Source organism: Pleurodeles waltl, chromosome 3_1 (assembly GCF_031143425.1).
Source record: "Pleurodeles waltl isolate 20211129_DDA chromosome 3_1, aPleWal1.hap1.20221129, whole genome shotgun sequence".
Classification (NCBI taxonomy): Eukaryota; Metazoa; Chordata; class Amphibia; order Caudata; family Salamandridae; genus Pleurodeles; species Pleurodeles waltl.
In genome coordinates this window covers 379,940,729-379,959,648 of record NC_090440.1, presented here as the reverse complement: position 1 = coordinate 379,959,648, position 18,920 = coordinate 379,940,729, and positions in this window count along the sequence as shown.

Below are 18,920 nucleotides of genomic sequence, written 5' to 3'. Positions count from 1 at the left end.
TGAAAGGCAGAGCTGCAGTCAGGGAATTTTCTTACACAACACTTGTCTTAAACCTGGCACTCTGTAATTTTTGGAATGCCGTTAAAGAGAGAACTGCCATGAGGGAGCATTTCAGCACAACACTTCTCTAAAAGGAAATATACTTTGCACTTGGACATTATTTTGGGAGTCATTAATTAAAAATTGGGATCTTTGCATCATTCTTTTACACTTTGGTTTGTGCCCTCTTCCTACCGATTTTTTTTATATTTATTTATTTACTGTTCTAACATGACCATCTGCAATTTTAGAACTTTAAATCAAAAATGGTGCACGTTTTTGTCATGAGTCGACACACAAATGCACATGCAACACAAGGCATGGTGGACATCTCTGACTAGGTTTTCCTTAGAAAACCCATTGTGATATGGCTGAACACATGAGCGCATGTGTTTTTCGGAAAAAGCATTGTCACTGAAGGTCTGCAGGTTAAAGCTGACTCCTACTGGTTTTGCCAATGCTTGTTTCCTCTTTAATAAAAAATCTTTCATGAGAAGGTCTCTTGAAAATATTATTCCTGGGGCCTTCAAACTTTTTGTTCTTCAAACTTGTTAATTTTGCCTTGCACTTTGATGGTGTATTTTTAGGGTTGAGTGTGCAAGCGTTCTGGCTCCTGTTGTAATCTCTCTGTGAGCTTTTAACCACGCCCATGTCACGCCCATCAGTTTGGTTGGTTGTGGGCTTGCCTTTTAAAATGCACCTGATTTCATTAGTGAAAGGCATGCATATGTCATGCCTTTTCTGGTGTTTAGCCCTCCTCGAGAGCACCGGTAAACTACTGAAAACATACAAGGCTTTGTGTTTTCTGCATGGCTTCTGGACTACTTTTAATTTTTATTTCTTACGCAGTGCCATCTCGCTGGGCAGTAGTCAAGCGCTTTGCATGACATCAACCCTGTTACATAGATAATTGCACTTTTGCCAGTTATATGGATAATTGCACATTTGCCAATACGTTTGACTGCGAGTGAACTTCTGTTTCCTTTTGTGTGTCTCCTTCATGCTCATGGTGGCCATTGGCTCGCTTATGTGAAACTGTTTTGCTTTTCATTTTCAGTTTATGTGCAAGAAAAGTCCTGTTAGGAGTTTACAATGCTAATAGCTCTAGCTCGAGCAAATGCAAGTCCCATTGTATTGCAAATGCTTGTTATAAATTATTATAAAGTCGAGTTATTCCCATATTCCTGCATGGGCGTCAATTCACCAAAATGCCTGGGGTAGCGGAAGTGACATCAAGCGCCCTTTGACCTTCACTTTAATGCACAGACACATACTTAGACATACACACAACGTCACACTTACACGCGCACTCTGTCACATAAACACACTCTCACCCACAAGCACACACACATCAAGGGCCAGATGTAGGAAAGGATTTGCGACTCGCAAACAGCGAAAAACGCCGTTTGCGAGGCGCAAAAGCCTCTCCGCGATGCAGAAATGCATTTTGCGAGTCGGATCCGACTCGCAAAATGCATTTCCGACTCGCAAATAGGAAGGGGTGTTCACTTCCTATTTGCGACTTTCGCGGTCGCAAATGAACTCGCAGTTACCATCCACTTGAAGTGGATGGTAACCCATTCGCAAACAGGAAGGGGTCCCCATGGGACCCCTTCCCCTTTGTGAATGATCACAAAAACAATTTTTCAGAGCAGGTAGTGGTCCTATGGACCACTGCCTGCTCTGAAAAATACCGAAACAAAAGGTTTCGTTTTTTTTTCTAAGTGCAGCTCGTTTTCCTTTCAGGAAAACGGGCTGCAGATAGAAAAAAAAAAATGCTTTATTAAAAAGCAGTCACGGACATGGTGGTCTGCTGTCTCCAGCAGGCCACCATCCCCGTGATAGCCCATACTCGCAATGGGGTCGCAAACTGCGACCCACCTCATTAATATTAATGAGGTGGGTCTTTGCGACCCCATTGCGAGTTGCAGAAGGTGTCTGAGACACCTTTCTGCATAGCAAATTGCGACTTGCAATTTGCGAGTCGCAAGGACTCGCAAATTGCAAGTCGCAATTTTCAACCTACCCACATCTGGCCCCATATATTTAAAGCCTTTGTACCTACCTCAGCTGCCATGGGAGGGTATATTCACATTTCCATTATACTAAAGTGAATTTTATTTTATTATTCAGTATTGGTGCAATAAAAAATTGAAAGAAAACATAAAATAGTTGATCAGACCGACTCGTCAAACCCAGAATCTAATCAATTTCTTACATTGCAAGCGCTTAAACTGTAACGAAGCAAACAGTGTCCTCTACTGGTAAACAATAGAATAAAATACATATTAGCTGTAACATTATTACAGAGCGAGTAATGTTTCTGCGGATTGTGATTTGTGATTGTGTTGTGATTATTAGCCGTTCCAACTATACAATTTTCAGCGTATTCAGTTATATCCAGGATACTCTGAGATACTTAAGAGATTCACTTGCGGGAACGTATCTTTAGCCGTTTTTTTGATGTAGTATAGTGGTGTAACATTGCCGTGTGCTATAACGACTGAGCGCTGCATCTTTCAACAGTGAAAAATCTGGAGTAGCCTGGGGTGAGACTAGAAAACACCAAAGCGAACGAGAGGGTTAGTTAACCCCTAAAAATGTTCGAATATTTGTCATTTGCAAGGTGCACCACATTATCAATCACAGTGTTCAATCAATATAAGGTAATAAAGAAACATATTTATATTATTGCCCACTCTCGTCATGTGGTAGTCGACGTCAAAGAGTGTTAGACTTGTAAATGAATGAATGAATGAAGAGTTTTATTTAGCGCAACGAATACCTGAAAGCGTCTTGGCGCTGCACCAGAACAAGCAAACAAGCAATTGCAATGCAATGGGTCTTGCATTTGCTCGAATTAGAGCTATCAGTGCTGTAAACTCCTAACCGGACATTTCTTGCCACATAACTTGATAATCAAAAGTAAATCAGTTTCACATAAGCGTGCCGATTCACAGCGCCACGGCCGCCATGAGCATCAGCGATAAGGTGAGACACAAAAGGAAAAAGAAGTTCACTGTCAGTCAAACTTATCAGCAAAATAGCAATTAGCCATGTAACAGGGGCGATATCCAATGCGGTTACAAAACCTCCCCAAGGAGGGACAAGCATGAAGCATTTACCAATGTCATCAAAGGATTTTTGAAGGGCAAGCCCATGAACAAGTGATAGTAATGGGTGTGCAGTGGGCTTGGTTAAAAGCCCAGATACATACCAACAGGTTGGAAAAGCAACGCTTGTGCACTGCTAAGCTTGGCCTAAAAATGCCTAGTTAACCTAGTTAATAAGGTAAGCAGCAAATTTCACTGAAATCGATTTTAGTTTCATGAAAGAGTGAAAATGCATACTCAAACCTGATAGCAGTGTACAGAAATACAGCTTCCTTTTGAAAAAAATCTAAAATTACAGATTTAGACTTTTTTTCGTGTGTTGACAATTGACACCTATGTAGGAAGCTACCAAGAAGGCCTAGTATCTCCAAAGTATGGTTAAATTTCAGCACTGATAGTCGGACTTCGCCCATACATTAGGCTGAACAGGATTGTAACATATTTTCAGGAGCACACACATTTAGAATCTCATTAAATGAAAACACTGTCACTAATGAGATAAATACGTGGCATGTGGTAGGATCCTGGAAAATCGCCGTTTACCATTTTAAAGAAGATGTACCTTTTGTGAAAATGTTAAAGTAACTCACTGAATTTGATATGAAACCCTCCCATAAATACCAACCGACAAGACTAGGAATGTGCTTGCTATAGAAACAAGTACTGGCAAAGCCAGATGTTTTTAACATTTCAACAGTATGTGCAGAAATTATTTCTTATTATAAAAAGAAAAGGTATATTCAGTTCACGTAACATACTTACATAGTCCATGATCTCTAGTACAATTGGTGAAGATTGCTTTGTATTGTGTGTCTGAGCCTGTAATTCTGGGACTTTGCATTTTGCGTCTTGTGTGTTCTATATCACAGAGACTGCACTTGGGGCTGTTGTTTTTTAGCTTTATGAATCTGAAGTCGTTCCTAGTGCAGCGAATATTCTCGGTTGTACGTTCGATTTTTGCAGCCTGCGCTGACTATCATGCAGTACGTATTCTTCACCCTAGGGGCCAGATGTAGCTAGCAGTTTTGCCCATTCTGTGTCTATGGGAAAATGTGTTCGTACATATGGCCCTAAGTTACCTGTACAGAGCCCGAGAAATGCGAGTTCCAGTTTCTCTTTTGGAACAGGGTGACATCCAAGTCAAAACAAACAGAAATAGCAAATTAGTATTGCATTTATCATTATGTGATATTTATTCCCTTCTCCTTTCATACAAGTCAGGCATTCAGTACCCTTTGTTTTTCAAATCCTACTAGGCTATTCAGCTCGCTCAATTCTCTTGGGTTTAGGATCGCTTTGAATCGGGCAACATTAAAGAAGCTGCTCGGGGTCACTATATGATCTAGTAAAGGAGTGTAGTGGGGAATTCACAGGCAATATGCAACTGTAGAGGATCTTCAAGATAGAGAGAGAACGTGGGCAACCCCACTGAGAAAACAAGTGAAACAAGACACAATGGGAAGTAGTGGTGGATGGGGATGGCACAGGAAGATTAAGTGAACTGGGAGTAGTGCCCTGGCCAAAGGTGAACCGGAAGCTGAACAGTCACAGAACACACAAGCAGCTGGGAGCAGCCATGGGCGCCGAATGAGCAAGAAACAATGGCAAAGAAAAACCATCCCTAAGAGGTTAAACAAGTGGGAGGAGTTTGGTGCATGGAACATGCACCCTCTGAACTCGTCTGACATTTGATCTCACAGGAAGCAAAGAAATGCTCTCAGTAGGATCCCCAGGTCACACCGTGTATGGTGTGTTTGTAAATAAATAATGCCATCAGAAAAAGGCAGTCAAAGTAACCAGTGTGTTTCGCCAATAAACAAAAAAAAAATGCTTGTGGTTGAAAACATCAGCTGCACCCATTTGCTTTTGAAAGCCAACAAACCCCATTCCAAACACACAAGCCAAGGCAATCTAAAAACGAGTTAGAGCTATTAGCAGTTGTAAACCTCCAACCAAACTTTTCTTGCCACATTAAATGGAAAAAAAGAGCGCGATCGCGCTGCTACATTTCACTCGTAGTGAAACCTATTGGAAAAAGTGCAATTATCTACGTACCCGGCAAAAGTGCAATTAACTATGTAACAGGGTCAATGTCATGCAAAGCGCTCGACTTCTGCCAAGCGAGATTGTGTTGTGAAAAAAGATAAAAAGTAGTCCACAACCCGGACGTAAAACAGCAAGCCACATATGTTTTCAGTACTTGGTTGCTGCGCTTGAGGATGGCTATCCACCGGAAAAGGCATGACGTATGCATGCCTTCCACTAATGAAAGCAAGCAGATTTTGAAAGGCAAACCCACAAACCAATGAAAGACACTGATGTGACATGGATGGGGATCTGAGCCCGTTTCTAATTACTAAAGCGTCTCGCAAGCGATGCTCATGTGATGCAGGCTCGACCCTAAAAAGGAAACTCAGTTGTCAGATTGCTGGGTAAATAGCCATGTTTTCAAGGACTTCCTGAAAAGGGAAAATTCTTCAACTATTTTTAGACTGTAAGGAAGATGGTTCCAGTGCAGTGCTTTGAGCCGAAAGAAACTTCATCCACCCCAGGAAGACCGTTTGAAGGATGGCACCACCAGATTCATTGCGGTGCCGGAACTCAGAGTTCTGCCAGGTATGTATGGCCTCAACTTCATATTAAAATAGTTTGGGACCAGACGACGAAGGGTCTTATGCCGTGCATAACACCTTGACACGTTGTTTAACCGGAGGCCATTGCAGACTGCTTATGGACGCTTTCGCCCACTGAGATTTAGGGACTGACAGGAAGAACTGTGCAGCCGCATTTTGGAGAGTTTATAGTTTCTTTTGGGAGCCCTTAGGGAGATCCAAGTAAACACTGTTACAGTGTTCTAGCCTAGCAAATACAGGTGCAATAACCACTATTTTTAGAAGATCAAAGGGCGTGAACTTTTAGATTTTATTAATCTTTCTTAGAGCATGGAAGGAAAATGAGGTGACTTGACTTTTGAAATTTAACTCATTGTCTAGTATCACCCCAAGACTTTTTACCTTTGAAACAGGTGTAGGGAGAGTTCCTAGATCTGAAGGCCACCAAGCTGGGGGCCAAAAGGATGTATTATTGCCAAACAGAATAACCTCAATCTTTGAGGAGTTCAATATCAGACAATTGTAGTCCATCCATTTGCTTTCTGAGCTCATACAATTTCTAAGTAGGTCACTTGAATGGACAGTGTGTTTTAAGTATGAAACATATCAAATGGAGCAAGATGGCACTCCTCTCAACCTGTGTTATGTATATTCAGTAATTAGATTCCTTTGAAGTACTTTTGCCTGAAAAAGTATGACCTGCTGGCCTACTTATAACAGTTCTTAATGACAGATTTTCTGCAGCAAGTTGTTTTCTAGATGGCTTTTATAAGTCGATGTTCCATTAGATAGAGTGACGTTACCCTTCTGACAGAGACATGATAGGGCATGGACAAAGTGGGCAATTGCTTAGTGCCTTTAACTTTCAAGGAGCCTCCCGGGACAGTGTTATGGGCAGAAGAATACTTTCTCAGACCTCTGTATTTGTCTCTTGTTCAGCTTCTCTCCCTCTGTCTATTTTCACCAATACCTGCCATGCCTCTCTACTTTTCACTCTCCCACTCTTTCTCTATCTCACCTATCTATCTCTTGTTCTGTCATCATGCTTTCGCTACTGTAAGGAAATGCCTCCCTGTTGCAGTTACCCCCCCACTTTTTGCCTGATACTGATTCTGACTTGGCTGAGAAGTGTGCTGAGACCCTGCTAACCAGGCCCCAGCACCAGTGTTCTTTCACCTGAAATGTACCATTGTCTCCACAATTGGCACAACCCTGGCACCCAGGTAAGTCCCTTGTAACTGGTACCCCTGGTACCAAGGGCCCTGATGCCAGGGAAGGTCTCTAAGGGCTGCAGCATGTCTTATGCCACCCTAGGACCCCTCACTCAGCACAGACACACTGCTTGCCAGCTAGTGTGTGCTGGTGGGGAGAAAATGACTAAGTCGACATGGCACTCCCCTCAGGGTGCCATGCCAACCTCACACTGCCTATGGCATAGGTAAGTCACCCCTCTAGCAGGCCTTACAGCCCTAACGCAGGGTGCACTATACCACAGGTGAGGGCATAGGTGCATGAGCACCATGGGCCAGATGTAGGAAACAGTTTGTGACTTGCAAACGGCAAAATTTGCCGCTTGCGACTCGCAAGCCGGAGTTTCCTATGCAGAAATGCATTTTGCGAGTCGGAACCGACTCGCAAAATGCATTTCCGACTCGCAAATAGGAAGGGGTGTTCCCTTCCTATTTGCGAGTCTGAGTGGTATGCAATACCATTTGCGACCCCGTACTCGGTCGCAAATCGTATCGCAGTTACCATCCACTTCAAGTGGATGGTAACCCACTCGCAAATTGGAAGGGGTCCCCATGGGACCCCTTCCACTTTGTGAATGGACCCAAAAATATTTTTTCAGGGCAGGGAGTGGTCCCATGGACCACTCCCTGCCCTGAAAAAATACCGAAACTAAAGGTTTCGTTTTTTTTTTAAGTGCAGCTCGTTTTCCTTTAAGGAAAACGGGCTACACTTTAAAAAAAAAAAACTGCTTTATTGAAAGCAGTCACGAACATGGAGGTCTGCTGACGACAGCAGGCCTCCATTTTTGCGAGTGCCTATACTCGCTATGGGGCCGCAATTTGCGACCCACCTCATGAATATTCATGAGGTGGGTCATTGCGACCCCATAGCGAGTTGCAGTCGGTGTCTGAGACACCGTACTGCATACCAATTTGCGAGGTGCAAATTGCGAGTCGCATGGACTCGCACTTTGCACCTCGCAAATGTTTAAGTTGCTACATCTGGCCCCATGCCCCTACAGTGTCTAAGCAAAACCTTAGACATTGTAAGTGCAGGGTAGCCATAAGAGTATATGGTCTGGGAGTCTGTCAAAAACGAACTCCACAGCTCCATAATGGCTACACTGAATACTGGGAAGTTTGGTATCAAACTTCTCAGAATAATAAACCCACACTGATGCCAGTGTTGGATTTATTAAAAAATGCACACAGACGGCATCCTAGAGATGCCCCCTGTATTTTACCCAATTGTTCAGTGCAGGACTGTCTGGTCTGTGCCAGCCTGCTGCTGAGAGATGAGTTTCTGACCCCATGTGGTGAGGGCCTTTGTGCTCTGAGGACAGAAACAAAAGCCTGCTCTGGGTGGAGGTGCTTCACACCTCCACCCTGCAGGAACTGTAACACCTAGCAGTGAGCCTCAAAGGGTCAGGCTTCGTGTTACAATGCCCCAGGGCACTCCAGCTAGTGGAGATGCCCGTCCCCTGGACACAGCCCCCACTTTTGGCAGTAAGTACAGGGGAGATAAGGAGAAAAACAAGGAGGAGTCACCCACCAGTCAGGACAGCCCCTAAGGTGTCCTGAGCTGAGGTGACCCCTGCCTTTAGACATCCTCCATCTTGATTTTGGAGGATTTCCCCAATAGGATTAGGGCTGTGCCCCCCTCCCTCAGGGAGGAGGCACAAAGAGGGTGTAGCCACCCTCCAGGACAGGAGCCACTGGCTACTGCCCTCCCAGACCTAAACACCCCCCTAAATTGAGTATTTACGGGCTCCCAGAACTGAGGTAACTAGATTCCTGCAACCTAAGACGAAGAAGGACTGCTGAGCAGAAAAACCTGCAGAGAAGACGGAGACACCAACTGCTTTGGCCCCAGCTCTACCGGCCTGTCTCCCCACTTCTAAAGAACTGCTCCAGCGACGCGTTCCACAGGGTCCAGCGACCTCTGAAGCCTCAGAGGACTACCCTGCATCTAAAAGGACCAAGAACTCCTGAGGACAGCGCCTCTGCTCCAAGAAAGAAGCATCTTTGCAACAAAGAAGCAACTTTGAAACAACACACGTTTCCTGCCGGAAGCGTGAGACTTTGCACTCTGCACCGACGCCCCCGGCTCGACTTGTGGAGAACAAACACTACAGGGAGGACTCCCCGGCGACTGCAAGCCCGTGAGTAGCCAGAGTTGAGCCCCCACAGCGACGCCTGCAGAGGGAATCCAGAGGCTCCCCCTGACCGCGGCTGCCTGCTTCAAAGACCCGACGCCTGGTAAGGACACTGCACCCGTAGCCCCCAGGACCTGAAGGATCTGACCTCCAGTGCAGGAGTGACCCCCAGGTGGCCCTCTCCCTTGCCCAGGTGGTGGCTACCCCAAGGAGCCCCCCCTTGCCTGCCTGCATCGATGAAGAGACCCCTGGGTCTCCCATTGGATTACATTGCAAACCCGACGCCTGTTTGCACACTGCACCCGGCCGCCCCGTGCCGCTGAGGGTGCACTTTTTGTGCTGACTTGTGTCCCCCCCCGGTGCCCTACAAAACCCCCCTGGTCTGCCCTCCGAAGACGCGGGTACTTACCTGCTGGCAGACTGGAACCGGGGCACCCCCTTCTCCATTGAAGCCTATGCGTTTTGGGCACCACTTTGACCTCTGCACCTGACCGGCCCTGAGCTGCTGGTGTGGTAACTTTGGGGTTGCCCTGAACCCCCAACAGTGGGCCACCTTGGACCCAACTTTGAACCCTGTAGGTGGTTTACTTACCTGCAAAACTAACACACACTTACCTCCCCCAGGAACTGTTGAAAATTGCACTGTGGCCAGTTTTAAAATAGCTTATTGCCATTTGTGTGAAAACTGTATATGCTATTTTGCTAATTCAAAGTTCCTAAAGTTCCTAAGTGAAATACCTTTCATTTAAATCTTGTTTTAAAATTTAAAATTTAAAATTGTTTGTAAATGAACACCTTTCATTTAAATCTTGTTTTAAAATTTAAAATTTAAAATTGTTTATAAATCTTGAACCTGTGGTTCTTAAAAGAAACTAAGAAAATATATTTTTCTATACAAAAACCCATTAGCCTGGAATTGTCATTGAGGGTGTGTTCCTCATTTATTGCCTGTGTGTGTACAACAAATGCTTAACACTACCCTCCGATAAGCCTACTGCTCGACCACACTACCACAAAATAGAGCATTAGAATTATCTCTTTTTGCCACTATCTTACCTTTAAGGGGAACCCTTGGACTCTGTGCATGCTATTTCTTACTTTGAAATAGTACATATAGAGCCAACTTCCTACAGCTACCATGCCCGCCTGCCTTAATTTTCTCTATTCTTCTGTTTATCTTCTTCTATCTTTGTTACCTGCTCCTGCCTGCCTTTCATCTCTGTGTACTTCTCCCATTGTCTTCTACATAAATATTCTCTGTCTCATCTCCCTTTCTCTCTGTCTGTAATTGTATCTCATCTCTCTATTTCATCAATCACTAAATGCTTACCGTTCACTGTACCACTTTAACTATTTCAATGTCACCTCTCTCTAACATATTTTACCTCTTATTTTCTAACTCATAGTTTTGTGTCTTATGCTTCGCTCCTAATTTCAATTCATCTTTTGTAACTCACTCCTATATCTTTACCAATCTTTACATATCTGTGCACTTACCCCGTATATATACCTCAACTCTCTCAGCATCTTTTTTGCATACCTCACTCTTATCAATACATTTCTCCCACATCCTTCTGTCTATCTTTCATGGCCTTACCTTTCTCTCTGCCACTCTCTGTGTTACAACTATGTTATCACCTCTCTAGCCAGTCTTGTTACCTTAGATACCTATTCCTCGCCAGTCTATCTGCACCTCACTGATCTGTTTCCATTTCACTTCCCTGTGTCTCTTTGCCATCTACTTAATTTCTCTCACAACCTCATCTTTCTTTACCTTACCTTTATTTCTCTCCATCTCTCTAGATCACACCCTTTCACCCCTCTCTCTCTCACCACTTTCTACTTTATCTACCTAATTTAGAAATATTCCTCATATATTTTTTAAATTAGGTATCTACCTTTTGATTTTTTTCTAGATGTAAGTTTTAAAAATTAAATATACACTTACCAATGTCATTAAAATATTTAATTTATTGCAACATGATAACTAAGCTTGCTTGAATACATTGTCTATGGTTTATTTTAGCATGACTTAATATTTTGATGTCTTTGTTATTATTTCTAAGCAATTAACAGGGTTTCATGGAATATAATACCCAGATTTTTCAGATATTGTTTTTAAACAACAAACAATGTTTTGCAGAATATAAATAGAAGAAAGCTAGACGGAGTTTTTAATTGATTGTTTATTTTAAAAATATTCAACAATGTTGAAGCAGAGGGCCTGACTTAGAATTTGGCAGACAAGGTGCACTATTAGAAACGTGAAGAAGTGCCCTCCTGCCAAACCCTCATCCGCCTACCTCATTTATAGACTGGGGAAACTTAAGTATTCAGTCAACTGAATGCTTCCTCTGATATCCCAACAGATTAGGGGCTGATGCACACACCTATTTAGGGTTAATGGTGTAATGCATTGTTTACCTGTCTGTCACTGCCAGGAAACACCTGGTGGTATGGGACAAATAATAAATACCACAACTTGAAGGAAAACTCCCAGGGTTTACATTTTAGGGTACCACACTACACCTCTTGGCAAGGGATGTTCGCAAAGCGGAGGGTGTAGTGAATAACGTTTCTTGGACTATACATACCCCTTTGAAATATTTTAATAATTGGTGGAATTTGACTATGTAGGTTCTAACACGGGAAACGTAAATACATACAGAACTGCTGCAATACTTGCTAATCATGAACCCTGTCACAATTTGTAACTTCCACAGGATGTCTAGAACACGTTAGATGGACATGTACCCTATGTAGTTGGAATGGGCCTCTTAAGTAATAAAGGGGCTACCTGGCCCATATCAGCTGAATATCCAACAATATCCTCACACAGCAAATCTGCCAGATTCAGAGTAAACTTATTAAATCTGTTGGTACCCATCTATAAGTGACGTTGACAGTTTGTTGTACAATTTACTGCTAAAATCACTTTTATTCTAGTCCCTGAACAACAAGCACATCACACAATGTATACAATCAGTCCACAAAGTATTAATGCTATTGTAGCCAGAGCACACAAAGCAAAACAAGATTCCATTGTGAATTGCCCATTAATCTAACCAGTTGGAAGCAGTCTATCCTCATTAAAACTCCCGAGGACAGCATAGGATGCTAATATGTTTTCTCCACCTGAAGAAGAGAGTATTGGAAAAAGGAACCATCTCTGTGAGCATCCCTACGAAATTGAGATTTTGGTTGGGGGGTGAAAACCTTTCTCAAGCAACAACCACTACCACATTCCCTCTCAGTGTGATCCACAAAAGTCAATAAATTAACCTGTGGTTAACCCTTTGGTAGCTTGGCACAAAAGCAGTCAGGCTTAACTTAAAGGCAATGTGTTAAATGTATGTATGTAGCATGAAAACTGTAATAAAATAAAAACACAACACAAGAAACATCTATACAGGGAGCCAGTGTAGTCTTCTGAGGTAGGGAGTGATATAGGTTCATCTAGGGAGATCAGGACGAGTCTGGATGCATAGTCCTGTATGGCCTATAGTCATCGGCAGAAGGGAGCTGTGATCCCCGTGTAGAGAACGTTGCAGTAGTCCAGTCGTCTGGAAATGAGGGCCTGGGTGATGGTGCATCTTGAGCTTTGGGCTCGCCATTTAAATATCTTACAAAGCATGCAGATGATTAAGAAGCAGGGAAGGAGACGGAGTTGACCTCAGTAGTCATTGTTAGCTTGTTGTCCAGAATGATACCTAGGTTCCTAGCGTTGTCAGTGGGGGTAGGAGTAAGTCTGAGTTCTGAGGGCCACCAGGATGTGTCCCATGTAGAGCTTTGGTTTTTGAAGATCAGTGCCTTTATCTTGTCCATCTTGAACTTCAGGCAGTTGTCCTTCACCCAGTTAGCCATGTCTGTCATGCAGTTGAGGAAGCTAATTTAGTGTTGGTGGTGTCTTCGGACAGGGAGAGGATGAATTGTGAGTTGTTGGCTTACGATATGATGTTGGATCCATGGGTTTTGACAATGATAGCTGGAGGTGTCAAATAAGTGTTGAATAGGGTGGGGCTCTGCGAGGATCCTTGAGGTACTCCACAGATTATCTCCTTTGGTTTGGAGGGGAAGGATGTAAGGTGGACGTTTTACATTATTCAGGTGAGGAAAGAAGTGATACATATCAGAGATCAGCACCGTAGATGTTTATGCTGTTCAGCCTTGTAATGAGTGTGTGGTAGGAGACCATGTTTAGGGCTGCCAAGAGATCTAGGAGGATGAGAGCAGCAGTCTCTCTTGGTCGAGTAGGGCTCGAATGTCGTCAGTAGGTGCGATGAGGGCTGTCTCGGTGCTGTGGTTGCTGTGGAATCTGGATTGGGAGGAGTCAAGTAAGAAGTTCTGCTACAGACGTGAAGAGAGTTGTTGGTTGATGGTGTTTTTAATACTTTCACCACAAGCGTGAAGATTGGTAATTTTGCAGTATGCTGGGGTCTGCTGATGGTTTCTTTAGTAGGGTGTTGACGCCTGCATGTTTCTAGTTCTTGGGGAAGATAGCCAGGGCAATTGAGGTGTTGAACAAGATAGTGAGTATGTGGCTGATTCTTGTTTCGCCTAGGTTGAAGAAGTGGTGGGGGTTGGGTTGGTTGGGGCCCCTGAGTGGACCGAGGTCATGATGAAGGCTGTGTCCTGTGAGGCGAGCTGGCTCCACAACTAGATATCCGTATTCTGATAGGCATTATTCAAGTTCGCTGCCAGACTCTGAGGACAGAAAAAGAGCAGAAAAGAGTAATTGAACATAGTATTGCAGAAAAGGTTGAATACATCAGGCACAAAAGTGAACCAGTTGTCAGGTTAAGTTAGTGTGAAAAAGGAAAAGAAAGATTTGTATTCCCAGACTCAATTTAAGAAATGGACTGTGAAAACACTACTGAAATCTACAAAACTTAAACATTGAAAATGGAACAGGTTTTACTCTTCCAAAAACAAACTCCCAAAGCAGGAGTTGCTTTTGAAAAGTAAGAACTAATGGCCCCAACATCATAAGAGTCATTGATGTTGGCAGACAGTAAAAACAGCCATCCAACGACCCACTCTAAATAGGGTTGACAGTCAGATGGCTCAACTATGTCAGCCCCGTTTATGCTGATGGAGTAAATGTTACTTAATTGTCATGAACCTGGCGGTCCACACACTTAAAGTTGGTCGAGGAGACCAAGAGTTTAGCAGGCAGGGTAATCCAATGCCATTGCAAAAGAATACCCTGTCCACCAAACTCTAAAATGGGCCGTTCAGGCTATAAAAATTTGGTTTATAATGAGGAAAGAATGACTCTTATAGATCATAGATCACATCTCTATAACCAGGCAGAGGAACGCCTCCATCTGGGAAAGTTCTCACTGTGGTACAGACAGCTATAATGAAGTAGTGTCCTCTTGCCCAGGGGAAGCAAATCGTTACAGTTTTTCCTATACCTACACATGCTGCTCAAAGAAATCTAGTGTCAACAATGCATGTGTTCTGCATCTTTGTTGGGTGCAGTGGGTAGCATCTTTAGCTGCAACTAATAAACAATTTGAATATGATCCAAAAATTCAGCCTCAGGAATTTTTACAGAATGCAAAATATTCCACAAGCTCTAAATATGCTATTCTTCCTGTCAGTATAAGTGTTTGTGCTACATGGACGTCTCTGCATTGTTTAATATTGACATGAAGCTGAAATACTTTGTGGCTTGTTATACAGTGCAGTGCAGGGACTTTTTAAAAGGGTGATTTTAAAGTTGTACATACTCACACTAAGGTTTTACAGCTCCCTTCCTCCGATGACTATATGCCATACACTAAGGTTTTAGATTACTCCACTGCACAACTAGCAGACCTACATGCCTTATTGCCCTTCAGAAAATGTATTTGTCAATTCCTGTACTTAATATGTCAGAATGCTTAGGTAGCTGCTGTTACTCGATCTCAAACTCAGATCATCCCATATATTTTTGTGGTAATACAGCCAACATCGAAAAGAGAAAGGTCTCCTGAATATTCTTACACTATAACTAAAGAAAAGGAGTGAGATGCACAACGATTTTTTGCATTTCAAAAGGTTCAATTCACACAATCGTGTTACTTGCAACTGCTAACATGGCTTTTTGGTATACAACAAACACAATTGGTGATTAGCTAAAATGTTACCAAACTGCAGTTTCTGTTTGCGAATGTATACTGATTCGTTATTTGGAAGGGACGTGTTTTGGGCATCCCTTCCAAATACCAATTCAGAACGGCATAACTCAACGGTTGGTACTCAAATCCAGTTGCAAAACAATAATGCTTTACTCCCTACAAAATGTAGTGGTTTCCCATTCGCAAAAGGGAGAGGGTCCCCAAGGATTTTTTTGATTAACTCATCCCGTTCTCTGTAAGGAAGCCGGGCTGCATTCTGTTTTTAAAAAAAAGTAATTGCTTTATTTTAAAAAAATCACAGACATGGGCCCTCATTCTGACCCTGGCGGTCGGCGGAGAGGCGGCGGTCGGACCGCGAACAGACCGGCGGTATTAAAAATGGCATTCTGACCCTGGCGGGAACCGCCAACACAGCCCGCCAACTTAACACTCCGACCGCCACAGCGGTACAAACAAACAGCGCGGCGGTTCCCGCCAACAGCCCGGCGGCAGACAAAGTACCGCCCACCCTATTACGACCCACCAATCTGCCACCTTTTCCGGGGCGGGAGCACCGCCGATAAGAACACGGCGGAAACAGACTACGAACGGGAAAACGCTCACCTCTACGCACTCCACGCGAGATTCCGGCAGTATGGAGCCAGAGTTACAGGTCATCCCCGCACTCCTATTCCTCCTCATATACCAGGAGCACGCCCGGCGGCGCGGAAGACATCGGTGAGTACTGCACCTACGACACAGGGGAGGGAAAAGATTACCGGCACACACCCACCCACCCACACCCACTACAACACACACATCAATGCATTCCCACAGATCACTGTCACAACCCACAAACCACCCCCCTCCGAAATAATGCAAAGACCAAAAGAAGAGATCATAAACGGCCAGATATATTGAAATATGGACACCAGTAATCCAAATAAATAAATAAACTATGTACAAAATATATACAGCTACTAAATGTAGTCCAACCACTGTCCGTGGATCACAGGGGTCCTGTGCAAAGGGGCAAGGCCCAGTCCCACGACAAGAACTCCACGGAGAGAACACTGCAGGGGCATCAGAAAGAAAATAGGACAGGCACCTCAGGGGGAAGGGAAGGGGGGGCACCTCAGCCACTTGAGTACACGACGCCAGATCCACGAGGGGACTCCATGACCACTGGCCCATCCTGGGGAGTGCAAAGCCACAGTCCATACAGTCCATACAGTGGGTGGCCTGCCCACTGGGCCATCCTGGGGAGCGCAAAGCCACAGTCCATACAGTCCATACAGTGGGTGGCCTGCCCACTGGGCCATCCTGGGGAGAGCAAAGCCACAGTCCATACAGTCCATACAGTGGGTGGCCTGCCCACTGGGCCATCCTGGGGAGAGCAAAGCCACAGTCCATACAGTCCATACAGTGGGTGGCCTGCCCACTGGGCCATCCTGGGGAGAGCAAAGCCACAGTCCATACAGTCCATACAGTGGGTGGCCTGCCCACTGGGCCATCCTGGGGAGAGCAAAGCCACAGTCCATACAGTCCATACAGTGGGTGGCTGCCCACTGGGCCATCCTGGGGAGAGCAAAGCCACAGTCCATACAGTCCATAACAGACCCCACTGCCACTGGAGGAGGCAAGTTGGCCAGAGGACATCCTGCAGCCCTGCCCGAGATAGATCCTGCCCTGCCACGTCTGCCAAAGGGCCAGCGGTTCTTGCCCTGAAGGGCCCAGTTCAGCGGTTCTGGAGACGGCGGGGCCCAGTTCAGCGGTTCTTGCCCTGAAGGGCCCAGTTCAGCGGTTCTTGCCTTGAAGGGCCCAGTTCAGCGGTTCTTGAGACGGCGGGGCCCAGTTCAGCGGTTCTTGAGACGGCGGGGCCCAGTTCAGCGGTTCTTGAGACGGCGGGTCCCAGTTCAGCGGTTCTTGAGACGGCGGGGCCCAGTTCAGCGGTTCTTGCCTTGAAGGGCCCAGTTCAGCGGTTCTTGAGACGGCGGGGCCCAGTTCAGCGGTTCTTGCCTTGAAGGGCCCAGTTCAGCGGTTCTTGCCTTGAAGGGCCCAGTTCAGCGGTTCTTGCCTTGAAGGGCCCAGTTCAGCGGTTCTTGAGACGGCGGGGCCCAGTTCAGCGGTTCTTGCCTTGAAGGGCCCAGTTCAGCGGTTCTTGAGACGGCGGGGCCCAGTTCAGCGGTTCTTGCCTTGAAGGGCCCAGTTCAGCGGTTCTTGCCTTGAAGGGCCCAGTTCAGCGGTTCTTGCCTTGAAGGGCCCAGTTCAGCGGTTCTTGAGACGGCGGGCCCAGTTCAGCGGTTCTTGCCTTGAAGGGCCCAGTTCAGCGGTTCTTGAGACGGCGGGGCCCAGTTCAGCGGTTCTTGCCTTGAAGGGCCCAGTTCAGCGGTTCTTGAGACGGCGGGGCCCAGTTCAGCGGTTCTTGAGACGGCGGGGCCCAGTTCAGCGGTTCTTGAGACGGCGGGGCCCAGTTCAGCGGTTCTTGCCTTGAAGGGCCCAGTTCAGCGGTTCTTGAGACGGCGGGGCCCAGTTCAGCGGTTCTTGCCTTGAAGGGCCCAGTTCAGCGGTTCTTGAGACGGCGGGCCCAGTTCAGCGGTTCTTGCCTTGAAGGGCCCAGTTCAGCGGTTCTTGCCTTGAAGGGCCCAGTTCAGCGGTTCTTGCCTTGAAGGGCCCAGTTCAGCGGTTCTTGAGACGGCGGGGCCCAGTTCAGCGGTACTTGCCTTGAAGGGCCCAGTTCAGCGGTTCTTGAGACGGCGGGGCCCAGTTCAGCGGTTCTTGCCTTGAAGGGCCCAGTTCAGCGGTTCTTGCCTTGAAGGGCCCAGTTCAGCGGTTCTTGCCTTGAAGGGCCCAGTTCAGCGGTTCTTGCCTTGAAGGGCCCAGTTCAGCGGTTCTTGAGACGGCGGGGCCCAGTTCAGCGGTTCTTGAGACGGCGGGGCCCAGTTCAGCGGTTCTTGAGACGGCGGACGGTCTATGGCCAACTGCTAATTGCCTGGTGGTGCCCTCCTGGGCAGCGGGGATGGTGCTCCTTCACTGCCCACCTGGGCTGTGGGTGGTGGGGCCCTCCTGGCCAGCTGGGCTGGGTCCTCCCTGGGCAGCGGCTATGGGGGTGGTGGGCTCTCCCGGGGCAGCTGTGCCGGTTCCTCCCGGGGCAGCGGCTATGGGGGTTGTGGGCTCCTCCTGGGCAGCAGGCCTGCTGCCTGACCTCTCCAACTTGCTGCCCTTGCCCTCCTTAGTCGTCGGCCTGTGGCCCTTGCCTCCCTTTGGAGCTGTGGCTGGTGACTGTCTCTGGGTGGTGTCCGGGGGGGATGTAGAAGGCGGGCTCCTGCGGCGCCCCTTCCGCCTTCTGCTCCTCTTCCCAGGGGGTGGGCTGGCTGTCCCCTTGCTGCTGGGCGAAGATCCAGACATGCGGGCTGGCGGGCTCCAATACCCCTGCACCCTTGTCAAGGGGGCTGCAGGGCTGGTGGTGGCTGAGGTGCTCTTCTTACCCCGACGAGAAGGAGGGGGGGGCTCAGGGTCAGGAAAGAAGTTAGTAGTGGCGAGGAAGAGCTTCTTGGGACAATGGAGAGTGGTAGGTACAGTGGGAATGGGAGTGGAGGGAGAGGATGTGGTTGTAGGTGAGTCACGTTTGCTGTCTTGGGGTGCAGGTGCAGGAGGGATAGGCTGT